The sequence below is a fragment of the Arvicanthis niloticus genome, chromosome 1, assembly GCF_011762505.2.
Source record: "Arvicanthis niloticus isolate mArvNil1 chromosome 1, mArvNil1.pat.X, whole genome shotgun sequence".
Taxonomy (NCBI): Eukaryota; Metazoa; Chordata; class Mammalia; order Rodentia; family Muridae; genus Arvicanthis; species Arvicanthis niloticus.
Window position 1 is genome coordinate 8,003,049 of NC_047658.1, and position 12,540 is coordinate 8,015,588.

General features: G+C 50.3%; 1 protein-coding gene across 5 annotated transcripts in view; it reads right to left on the reverse strand.

The window, feature by feature from the left end:
- Sipa1l3 (signal induced proliferation associated 1 like 3) overlaps positions 1-12,540 on the reverse strand; it is a 202,876-nt gene that overhangs the window by 185,325 nt on the left and 5,011 nt on the right. The window contains exon 1 of one of the 5 annotated variants that reach the window (XM_076931171.1): positions 3,763-3,920. The exons of 3 other annotated variants lie outside the window; for them this stretch is intronic. The gene's annotated coding sequence lies outside the window, so the exon portion shown is untranslated. Of the gene's footprint in view, positions 1-3,758; positions 3,921-12,540 lie in introns of those variants that run through there. One more of the 5 variants, XM_034498342.2, reaches the window with a different exon arrangement.

A 12,540-nucleotide genomic window follows, 5' to 3' on the forward strand; every position in this document is an offset into this window, starting at 1 on the left:
CAAGTAAACAATAAAGAGGAAGAGGCTGCTGTTATACAAGTCTGGCTGACTACAAATGCTTCATGGAAGGAAAGGTCCAGAGACCACACAGAAAGTTGGACAGTCATTCCAAGGGCCATTTGAGGAAAAAACATCTGGAATATTCCAGCCCTGTGCACTCCTGACTTGCAGCCACAGCAGGACCAGCTGAAGAGCCATCCCATCCAGCTGAGCCTCAGTCAGCCACACATGCATGAGAAATAATACTCCGTTGACATCTTAAGACATTCGCAGTTTGCAGGATGTCTTGTTGGGCAGCAGTGTCTCATGAGAATGTTTCAAGTTTCATGGTGACAAGCACATTCCCAAGCGGAAGGGCTCTCTACACCAAAGCAGCCAGCAGAAATCTCCTCCATATTCTCATTTCTAACAAAGACCGTGAACAGGAAAGAACAGGACCCCTCCCCTCCTCTCTGATTGTGTCATAAGTACCCATTAGACATAATCTGTACAATGACGATGCATCTATTAATCATTTCTATAATTAAAATCACTGAGAGTAGGTGGCTCATCACTGCACTGGGCCTGGTGAGGGCCCCCAGAAAACACACCTCCTGCCTGGACAAGAGGCATCATCATTATGCTACCATTGCTTCCTGTTCAGCCTCAGAGGCCTACAGGGCTGAAGGTAAAGTAGCTAAGCTCCAACGCCTGTGAGCTAATTAAAGAAGACCATCAGTTATAAAAATTATTTTGGGAAAAAGTTAGAAACAGAAAGAAAGCACATAGATGACATCTAGCCAAATAAATTATGGCACATTCACCTAAAGTACATTTGGAGTAGGAGTGATGCTCAGTGGTAGAGCACTTACCAAGAATCCCCCAGTGAGGGGCTGGGAGTGTGGCTCAGTGGTAGAGCTCCTGCCTAGAATCCTCCAGTGAGGGGCTGGGGGCGTGGCTCAGTGGTAGAGCCTCTGCCTAGAATCCCCCAGTGAGGGGCTGGGGGCGTGGCTCAGTGGTAGAGCCTCTGCCTAGAATCCCCCAGTGAGGGGCTGGGGGCGTGGCTCAGTGGTAGAGCCCCTGCCTAGAATCCCCCAGTGAGGGGCTGGGGGCGTGGCTCAGTGGTAGAGCCCCTGCCTAGAATCCCCCAGTGAGGGGCTGGGGTGTGGCTCAATGGTAGAGCCTCTGCCTAGAATCCCCTAGTGAGGGGCTGGGGGCGTGGCTCAGTGGTAGAGCCCCTGCCTAGAATCCCCCAGTGAGAGGCTGGGGACATGGCTCAGTGGTAGAAGATATACTAGAATAAAATATAAAATATTTTTTAGATTTTTATGTAATGTATATGAATGTTTTGCCTGCTTATATGTGTGTGCACCACATGTGTGCCTGGTACCCACAGAGGCTAGGAGAGGGTGTCAGATCTCCTAGATTTAATGATGGTTGTAAGCCACAATGTAGGTCCTGGGAACTAAACCCAAGTCCTCTCTGCAAGAGCAGCAAGTGCTCTTAACCAACTGAGCCATCTCTCAGCCCCCTTTCCTTTCTTTTCCTTTTCCCTTTCCATTCCCCCTCTCCTCTCCTCCCCTCCTTCCCTCCCTTCCTCTCATTTATAGTTTTTTGAGACAGGCTTTTCTCTGTGTAGCCCTGGCTATCTCACTCACTCACTGCACAGACCAGGCTGGCCTCAAACTCAAGAAATCTGCCTGCCGCTGCCTCTCTGCCTCTGCTTCTGCCTCACAAATGCTGGGACTAAAAACACGTGCTGCTACCACAGGACCACATTTTTTTTTTTCTTTTAAAGACAGTGAGTTGGAAGAATACTAAAAGATTCAGAAATATTTCTATATGGTACTGCTGTGTGAAAGCAAAAGGCAGGAAAATAAAGCCTGTACTATCCCTAATAGAGCAACACTGTTCCCTGTAGCACTATATAACCATGGAGAAAATACCCATGGTAAGATGTGGGAAGACACTGCTGAGGGAGGTTGCTGGCTTGCAGGTCGGGTAAGGAGGAAAGAGGAGAAAGAAAAGCCTAGAACAAAAGGGGTGGAGCACACTGAAAATACTCAAGAACTTAAAGCCAGCTCCTGAACACTTATCCTCCCCACTATCTTCACCTAAGGAGTCTCCTGGCACACTAGATGTCACCTGACCTCTAACATCTCGCTTACACAGACACTATCAATTGGCACCAGCTTCCAGAAAAGGCAGCTAAGGCCCAGAGTTCAGGCAGTGCAGGACTCAAACATTACAAGAAATGGCTTTTCCTCAACTTCTCCCAAAGTGATGCTCCTTGGAGCTCAGGAGACAGTGACCTGTTGCCATGGCAACAGGTTCTGGAGGGTGAAGGGCACATGACTGTCATATGGCAACAGTAGGCCCATGAGGTAACTCGGAGCTTGGGGCTGCTAGAGAAGCCCAAGAGGGATGGCCACTGACCTGGCTCCCTGGAGTGCCTCAGGGAAGCCTGCCTGGGATATTTTTACTGCATCAGTTGCTGCTACCTAGAGCCAGAAACAGAGAACGTGTCAGTTACGACACAGTCCTCCAACTCACTGGTTAATTAAAACCTGCTCAGCGCAAAGCAAGAGTTATTGCCTATTAAAGCAGAGGGAAGGATGAACCGTGGCTGGCTGGATCACTCTTCTTTCTCCTGCCTTCCTGCCACAGAAACCTGGAGATATGTCACCTTTCCACATGCACAGCAGATGTGCATAAATCCTCTCTTACTGAGATTAACCCCACTGTTCTCTAACTGTTCTGTAATGAGTTAGTACCATACTTTCTCTGTCATGCCATGTGCCCAAAACACCCAAATGGGTCACTGTCAGGTTCCAGGCTGTGAAGCCTGAAGGGGCTGAGGGCCAGGAAACCAACTTGAGGCTGACAGACCCCAAGAATGGCTGCATGACCACAGAGAGACAGGAGCACAGACCACGCCAACCACTGCCATGGCTTCCTGGAAATGCTGGTGGCACCCTAGCCAACCCTAAGTGAGAGGAGCTAGCCATCCATCCACCCATGGGCCACTTAGTAGTATAAATTCATTTGTAACATAACAAAGCTGCACCCACCCGCCACATGCCAGGCACTGTTCTACAAGGATCAAGGCGTTGCCTGTGCTGCCACGAAGTCAACAAGTGTAAAGCAGGTGAAAGAAAACTCCAGTGGAGGAGGCTCCAGGGCGACTGAGAGGAAGGCTGAGAGGGATGGAACGTCTGAGCAGAGACTGGAGGAAGCAGTGGCTTTGGAAGGTCAGTCCTGAGAATGGCTACGTGACTGTGGGAAGGCAGGTAGACATGCCACCGCAACTACATCCACAGGCAGAGGACACAGCCAGGGAGAGGCCAAAGCGGGGAGCAAGGGGCTACAGGCGCAGGGCCAGAGGACCTGGGGCACGACAACTCAATGGGTACTACTGCTACTTCCTATTTCCCCCGAAAAGAGGAACTGAGGCCCCAGAGGGACCAGGATTCACAGAAGACCACATAGCATGCATATCAGGCTGGGGCACCCGCAGCCCCTGGTAACAAAGTCTGCAGACAGCAGGGGCTCAGCTAGAGTCATCTACTCTTTCCCTGGGAGTCTATGGCCTCCATTTCCTTCTCCCTTCAACACTCGGCCTACCTTTCTCCAGGATTAGGGATAGACAGGAAAACACTTCATGAGAGAAGAGGGGGTAAGAGAAAGAGAACAAATTAAAAGCCAGTTTTCCCTCAAAGAAGAAACAGATTATTAACTTTCTCTGAAAGGTGCTACCGAAGTTAGGAGACATTGCTCACCTACCAGGCGTCCCGGAACACAGCCGTGATCACACTCCAGGAAGATGGCTACTAGGTTGGCCCCAGGTGTGACTCCTGTCCCAGCTTTTCCCAAGACAAGGGCCACCTGCCCCAGCTCCCTAGGCCGACCTGGGGTGGTGCCTCCTGCGCTGTGGGTGTCTGGAATGCGGAAATGGGAACCAGCCGTGCCAGCTTCTAACGACTTGTTCAGCGGCCTCCAGGCCATGCCAGCTACTGGAGTTCCCCTGAGATGGCCGCTCTCTGCATTCAGGTGCATTCCCAAAGAGGCTGTTTTGCCAATATTCCCTTTGGGGAAGGGAAATAACAGGATTCCTTACTCATCAGACACGTGGTCTTGGGTCTGAATGAGTTTGGGAGAAAGCTCGAAGGTAACAAAGCCTGCCTGTTACAGGCCACCTGTTCGGTGCTGAGCCAGGGCTGGCTGGGCGCCACAGCACCCCTGCCCTGAGTCCGGCAGCTTCATTCACAACCTTCCCACCCACAGGTGGGCCCCTCACCTCTGCCGCCAGTGCTGGCTGCACAGGCTGGAGGCTTAATGATTAAACCTTGTGGAAGACTCTTCCACCCAGCCTTGGAGGGTGCTGCTCTAAACACTGCAGTCTCTCCAGGGCCTCAAAGGTAGCCCTTATGTCAGAACTACGGTCATGCCTATTTTACAGAGTGGTGAACAGGAGTCACAGGACAGAGGTCACATAGCAAGGGGGGTTTCAACCCAAGCAGTACAGCTCAGAGAGTCCAGCTTTTGACTGCTGTGCTAATATGCCCTTGTGAAGAGAGTAGTGTCCACCTTGGGATAGAAACAGGAGTCAGTGAGGTCATAGCTCTGGCCCATCAAAATGCTCAGTAACAGATGGAGCCCAGTAGCTTATGATGATGATCTCAGCATTGGAAAGGCGAGACAGGATTTCAAGGTCATTCAGAGTTACATAGCGAGTTTGGGGTCAACCTGAGCTACATAAGGCTGTCTTTAAAAAATAAAACAAAACAAACAAAAAAAACAAAACAGTTCCATAACTCTCAGCTGGGTTATCACAGGCTGCTCACACCTGAGCCTTCAAAATAAAAAAAACACCTGGCTCACAGTTACAGCGCTTAACCTCCAGACATCTGATGGAAACGTGTGACGCACCTGCCTGTAAGCTCGGCATTTGGGAGGCTGAGGCAAGAGAAACTGCTGCAAGTTCAAGGCCAGACTGGCTGTCAGCATAAGACCGTCTCAGAAGAGACAAATTAAAACTCTTACTTCTCCCTTTATCAAACCATGGTAAACCAAACCATGAAGCTCTTGACTGCAGGGAGCTATCAGTCACCTGAGAACAATCTGGCAAAATAAGAAAAAGCAACCAAAGGAAACTGCAACAAGCAAATCCCCATGCACTGGTGGGGCACTGGCTGTGCGTCAGGCACGAAGCCCTTCACTTGATTTCACAAGCTTCAATCCCCCAATGGGTTGTTCCCAGCTCTACCCTGCAAACATAGAAACAGATATTGTGGGGCCATGGGGCTTACCCAAGACCAATACAGGGCCCAGTAGGACCCAGGCCTTGCACACAGGCTAAGTTACATTTCTCAGTCCCTCTGTAGACTCCCAGGGCAACCGCTGTCCACAGACAGGTAGTCAGGAAATTTCTGCCTGTAAGAGGAATGTCGCTTTCACAGATGGTTGGGGACTGGGACAGAACCACCAGAATTCACAATTTTGAGCTGGCAACTTACACTTGACCTACACCCTCCCCATCTGTCTACTCAACAGCCCCCCAGGGTCCTCAGAGTCGAGCCTATGTGAGAAGCTTCTTGGAGTGGGAGGGATCAGAGGGGACCCCCAGGTGGTGCCAAGCAGGGTGAGCTTTCAAAAAGTATGCATGCACCTCCAGTGTTGTGCCCAACTTGGGAGTCCCTATACTTTCAGACAAAATGTCTGGCAGCTGACTGGACAAGGGGCTACTAGGGGACCAGGACTACGCACAGGTTTTCAAAGTTGGTCATGATTACAGAGCGCACAGCTAAGTAGCCGAGTAATTACACGTCTCAGAAGAGCAGCATGAACGGCACAGCACAGGACACCCTGGTTCTGCTGCTCCACGCTTGCACGGCCGATCCTCACACTCTTGTGTGCTCCTCCCACGGCCACCGGCCGCGGCCTCCGATTTGCCCAGACAGGGTTATGTGTCAAGTTATTTGCCCCAGTACTACCCCAAGAGACCTAAGAGGAATCAGGAGGCAGGGCATAAAAGCAAGAGCTCTTCGCTCTTAAAGGGACATACAGTAAGAGGTGCCCTTAACTGCTGCTGGATAGGGCCCTATCGGATGTGCCAACTGGAGCTCCACAGAGAGCCAGGGGTCATGGGAGGTGCTCAGCTGATGGCAGAGTGACACAAAGGACTGGGTCCTCATCCATTTTGAAGAGCTACTGTCAACCCTTGCTGAGACCTATGGGATTCTCTGTTATCTAAATCTCATTTCCAGCCAGTTTTGGTGTGCTTCCTATGATAGATCAATGAGTCTCAAAATGTGGCTCCTGGACACGGACCCTGGTAGCTCCTGGGGGATTGTTAAAAGCTCAAATGTTCACGAACGCTGGCCCTGGAGCACCTGGAACACAGAGCTTTCTGGACAGGCCCAGCTTGCCTGGGATCCTGCAGGCCTGAGAACCCTGCAAGGGCACACAAGGCTGAAAAGCTACCTCCCAAGTGAGTTACTTAAATTCTTTTTTTTTTTTTTTTTTTTTTTTTTTCTGGTTTTTCTCTGTGTAGTCCTGGCTGTCCTGGAACTCACTCTGTAGACCAGGCTGGCCTCGGACTCAGAAATCCACCTGCCTCTGCCTCCCAAGTGCTGAGTTATTTAAATTCTACAAAGGGAGTAAATGGGTTAGCTGAAGGGGTTGCTGGGAGGCGTGGCTTAAGTTAGTTACTGCAGGTAAAGTACCTAGCACCGAGTCTGGCACACATTAGACACCATTAGACTTGTTTTTGCTACTGCTGCCACTACCGTCATCATTACTGTCAGCAGCCAAAGACACACCAACTGAGGCAACTTCTGGTCCAGGTCTTCCAAGGCTGGGCCCCGTCTCTTTTATATTTATCTTACACGTAAGAGTCAGTCCCTTTGGGGATCCTCAAGGACTTCTATCTTTTTGGTCAGTGTAAGGGTGTGGAAAATGGGAGGGGCCAAAGGGCTTTTTTCTTCCTCCACACCATGACTCCCAGGCCTCTTCCCAGGCCACTTCCTCTCCACTGCAGCCCCAGCAGATACCACCACTTAGGCACCAAGCTGAGAAGGCTAAAGACTGACCCCCAGGTCCCGTCCAGTAGGAAAAGGACTCTTGTCAGACTGCACCAGAGCCAAGTTTTGGAGCCATAGCTGAGCAAGGGTTCTTACTCTGAGTTGTTATCGACACTGCAAGGCCAGTCAGTGAAAGCTAAGAATGAGACACAGGATGTCTGGTCTCTGGCCACCAACCCTTAGAGTGAGAAGGAGTGACCAAAGGCCTCTTGCTCAAGAAAGGAAGCTGTTAGACCTAACTTCGTAAAGCTCAATGTTAAATCATTCTTAATCCACAGTCAAGACCCACAGTCGGGTTATGGTCCAACCCAATACAATGTGAGGAACTGGAGACTAGCAAGCACCTGGGCCCACCATGTCTCTCATGAAGGGACCTGGATGTCTAGTGTGCTCTGGCCCATGCAGCTGTGGCTACAGCTCACCCATCAGTACTAGTTAACCATCAATGCTGCAGTGTGCCCAGTATCACCAACACTCAGGTTTCTTTTGTTATTTTAGAGAAAAGGAAGAACAGGCTCTTACCACTTCCACCTCTGTCTCCCCCATCTCCCTAAGTCAGTCTGCTGCACTTACCCCAGGAGCTCCTCCCTTACTCCCCTCATGACCTCTGCACATCCCCCACCACACACACACACACACCTCCTCCATGGCTGTCCTCTGGCTATGCTACCTAAAACTTCAACACCTTCCAACCTAATACTTCATATTCCCTCCTGGTTAATCTCCTCACGGTAGTGCTTGCTACCATCCAACATGGTACACAGCCTCTTTACCTTGTTTTCTATGCTTTTTTAAAACAATATTTTCCCACACATGTGGAAGTCAAAAGAACTTGCAACTGTTCTCTCTTCTTCCAAGACATGGGTTGTAGGGATCAAAGTCAGGCTTGTATCCCCGGAGGTGTGTTCTTGGCCCTTTTGTTCTATTGCTTTTTGTGTTTCTTTGAGGTAGGTTTCATGTAGCCCAGGCTGGCCTCAATCTCAGGACACAGTTGGCCATGAATTCCTACACACCCTGCCTGTTTCCCCAGGCTGGGGCTCCAGGTGTGTGGCCTAGCTTAGCTTCACGACTCTCGTTCCCTAACCTCACCCTGAGGGGGCCCCAGGATGGTGAGACAGGTGAGGGATGGAGGCTGCACTGCTAGACAACCTTCAGGTCTAGCACAACTCTCATGAGTACATGATCACCAAGGAAGTTTCAAAACCAAACCTAGGCTGGGCGGTGGTGGCGCCTGCCTTTAGTCCCAGAGGCTTTAGTCCCAGAGGCAGGCAGAGCTCTGTGAGTTCAAGGCCAGCCTGGGCTACAGAGTGAGTTCCAGAATAGCCAGGGCTACACAGAGAAACCCTGTCTCTAAAAACAAACAATGAAGCTGGGGAGCCTTTAATCCCAGCACTGGGAAGGTGAAGGCAGGCAGATCTCTAGGAGTTCAATGCCAGCCCGTTCTACATAGTGAATTCCATGATAGCCAGGGCCGTGGAGAGAGACCCAGCCTCAAAACCCAAGGCAAAAACAAACAAAAAAAATCAAATCTGGGGGCTTGGGAGATGATTCACTGAAGGCACATGTGCCAAATCTGGACCTGAGGTCTATTACTGGGTTGCCAAAAGAACTGATCTCCACGGCTATACCACAGCACATGGCCCGTGTCTCCACATAAAGTTTTAGAGAAAAACTCAAAGCTCAACATTACGCACATGCTTGTAGAGACAACACTTGAGAAGTACAGGCAGAGGATCAGAAGGCGTCTGAGGTCAGCCTGGGCCACACGAAACCCTGTACTTACCTAGAAATGGTGCTGATAAAGCAAGAGAAAAAGCAAGTGCTGTGCAGCATGAGGATTCAGTTCCATCCCCAGAGCCCACGTAAGAGAAGGGATGCCCGAGTCCCAGCTGTGGAGAGGCAGAGGCGGGACTGACCCCTGGGGCGATGGCCAGCCAACCTAGCCTACTGGTGGATTCCCGGCCAGTGAAGGGTTGGGGAGTGGGCTGTGCCTGAGGAATGAGGGCCACATGTCTTCACATGCAAGCACACCTGCACACATACATATACAGGCGAATAATAAATACCAAATGCACAGTGCCGGTATTTGGGTTTTGCCAACCCTCAGATCTGACCCTTTGGGTCCACACACACATGCACGCCTCCAACCTAACAATGTCAAGTCTGGTTTGGAACAAGGTGCCTTAGAGAAGAAAAAATCCTCAGCTAAAACAAAGGGTGCCAGCTCTCTGTCACATCTGACACCTCCCTAAGACCTGCAGGAAGCAAAGGGGCCAAGAGAAACTCCCCTGCCCCAAAACTCCAAGGGTTTCTACTCCTCTGCCTGATGCTTCATGGGCTGGGAAGTTACACCAGCAAAAAGCAAATGCTACAGGAGCTTTGACAGGACATGTCTGGGGAACACAAGCTGGTTGTAGCATTCACACTGGTGGCCAGATATCAGGTCTCCCCAAAATGTCCTAAGCTGGCCCTCTTTGTTCTTTGGTCAAAACCAAGAACTAAAACAGACATTTCCATGGCCACCCACTACAGCACTGCCTGTAAACCAAAAGCTGGCTTCAGGCTCCTTGTGGAACCTTCACAAAGCCCTGCAGAGCCACAGCTGAGTGTCAGGGGGCCGTTCTGGCTGTCTTGATCAAGGGAGGATCTGAGGCCTCCTGTTGAAACAGGTCTTTGGGGGAAAAAATGTAGATGGAGCCTTACAGTCAGGTCCTGGAAGGAAACAGATTAGGGACCAAGGGCCCCAGGAGGACCCTGCCACCATGGGCTCAACCGAAACAGGAAGCATGTGGCTGCTGGGACTGGCTGGGGTACTCAATGCTTCCAGAGCCCCAGCCACTTAATGACTTGCATAACGAAGAAGAAGGGGAGCAGAAGCAAATAATTTTATTAAGTAAGTGGACTGAGCAGAGGCAGGGGATTCCCCACAGGTACTCTTGAGCCTGAACCACACAAATGCTGAGTGACATCTCCTGTGCTGGAGTCTAACTTTTCTTGAGAGACACTTCAAACACACAAGGGTAAAGGGAGGCTATAATAAGCCCTCCCCACCTTGCTGCAACCGTTCCCAACGCATGGCCAATCTTGTTCCAGCTCTTACTCGCCCCCACGAGCCTGTCCGCCTCCACTCTCCACCCCCGTCCAAGCACTGCTGGGTACATGCTGGGCATCCCAACAGTCCACTCACAGCAATTTCAGAATGGTACGTCCTAGAGATAAGGGCTGGGTCATGGGACCACGATCACATCTGACAAACACACAGTATTACCAAATACTCAGACTGATTTTGTTATTTTAGTGGAGATGGGAGAACCAGTCTTGGGATCAGAGAAACCCCAGACCCAGCGCAGCAGTCAACCTCAGGGCCCCAAAGCATCTGGAAGCTGCTGCAGGAGTTCCCCAGATGAGGTATGTGGGGTAATGAGGCTGGGACTAGAGAGGGTGACAGATGGGCACTGTGCACCCGCCCCATCTGCCCATCTGTCATTCGTGGACAGACCACAGGTTACACAGGGTCTGGAAGAGTCACTAACTTGGTGACTCTAGCTTCTCTGAACCTCAGTTTCCCCAGATAATAAATAGTGACCGTGCTATCCCATGGAGTGGACTAAAGAATCAAAGCCCTTACCCAACAGAACCCCCAGAACAGTGCTCCCTCATATGGTCAACTCAGTCAGTACTGTTACTGCGTGTCTTTCACACACTGGGCACTGCCAGTCATAGGAGGTGAGTGCAAATCACCTTGACAACATAACACATTTGGAATCCACCTGCTCTGTTTGGCTGAGAGGTGTAGCTCCATCTTGCCCCTTCTTAGGTCTCAGGTAGTCGGTATATCTAGAAATGAACTCAAGCTAGACTATAGGATTTCTGGTGGTTAGATAAAAGCCAGCATTCCTCAGGAACTCGTGAAACCGGTTCCCATCTGCCAAAAGAAGTCATTTCCCTCACCTCTGGCAAAAGGGACTAAAACTGTGGCTAGGCTAAGGCTCCTATCAGCTTATCAAGGCCCATGCTGGTTTCCAGGCTCCCTCAGTATCACACGTACATTCAAATACACGCTAGTCTCCTGGCCCTTCCTTACAACCCACACTGATTTCCTACCCCACAAATTCTCAGTCTGTCTCTTGCTGTCTTGCTATTCTCACACCTCCCTCCCTGTCTCGCTCTCTGTTACTGCTCTGCTCTGTTCTGTTTAGTCTGCTTTCTTCTCTCTCTGCTCTGGACTCTTTGCAAAAGCTGTGCCCCTGACGCTTAACCTAGAGCACCCCCGACAGTGGACATGATGCCACAGCATCCCATACTGTTCCACTGCTGTGTGGATGAGGTATTAAACACAGCTAGCAGTGCCCTGCCTATCAAACAACCTGGAAAAGAAATGCTGTGTCCACGTCCCCCGTTGGTCTCTGCCTCATAGAGAGGGTCTGCAATGAAGAATGTCAGTCTCTCCAACGATCTCATTTGTTTTGGGGTTCTGTTTGTCTTGTTTTTGTTTTTTCTAGACAGTGTAGCCCTGGCTGTCCTGAAACTCACTCTGTGGACCAGGCTGGCCTTGAACTCATGGAGATCCACCTGCCTCTGCCTTCCAAGTGCTAGGATGAAAGGCATGGGCCACCACAGCCAGGCTTCAGTGATCTCATTTGTAAAATGAGTTCAATAAAGTTAATTATGCCATTAGACTGCTGGAACTGTTAACTGAGCACATGTGAAGTACTGAGCCAAGCACCTGGTAGCAACTCCATGCTGCTTAAATGTTAGCAACTCTTATTATTATTACTTTACAAACTTTAAAAGTAGCGTGAGCTTGGAGAACAGAAAGCCACCCAATTTAAATGACAACAACATTGCTTCTGTGGCAAGCTCATTTTAACCTCCTGGCTCTGCACTTGCTGTTCCCTTTGCCTGGACTGACCCCAACGATCTTCCTTGCCCCACCCCACCCCCCCAACTCCTGGCATAGGTGACTGATTGCCCACTCTGGTCCTACCTCACATGCCTTTCCCTCCCTCAGCTCAGGAAGCCACCCCTGATCATCAAGCTTTGGATAATCACCCACTCCCTGGCATTCATCCCTCCGCATCAGCCACTCTGGCCCTTTACCCTGTCATTTCCCCCTAATTTCAAACCATCTGAAAGTAGCATGAACAGGTTTGCTTTCTAACTTCTAATCAAACAAACAAAACCTTAAAACTACCTGGTTTGACTGCCCCGCTCCCCAGGTGGTTTGCAAGCCCTAAAGAGAGCAAGGATTTTATCTGAGCCAGGCCTGAGTCTGTAATCACAGCACTTGGGAGGAGGAACAGAAGCCTGAGAGTGCAAGGCCAGCCTGAGCTACATTGCAAGAGAAAAAAACAGAAAAGACCCTGCCTGGCTCATTCACTGTCAAATCCTCCAGTGCCTAAAAGAAATCCTGGCACATAGAAGATACCCAATAAATTGGTCAACTTAATAAGATAAGAACAGTAACTCAGGGCTGGAG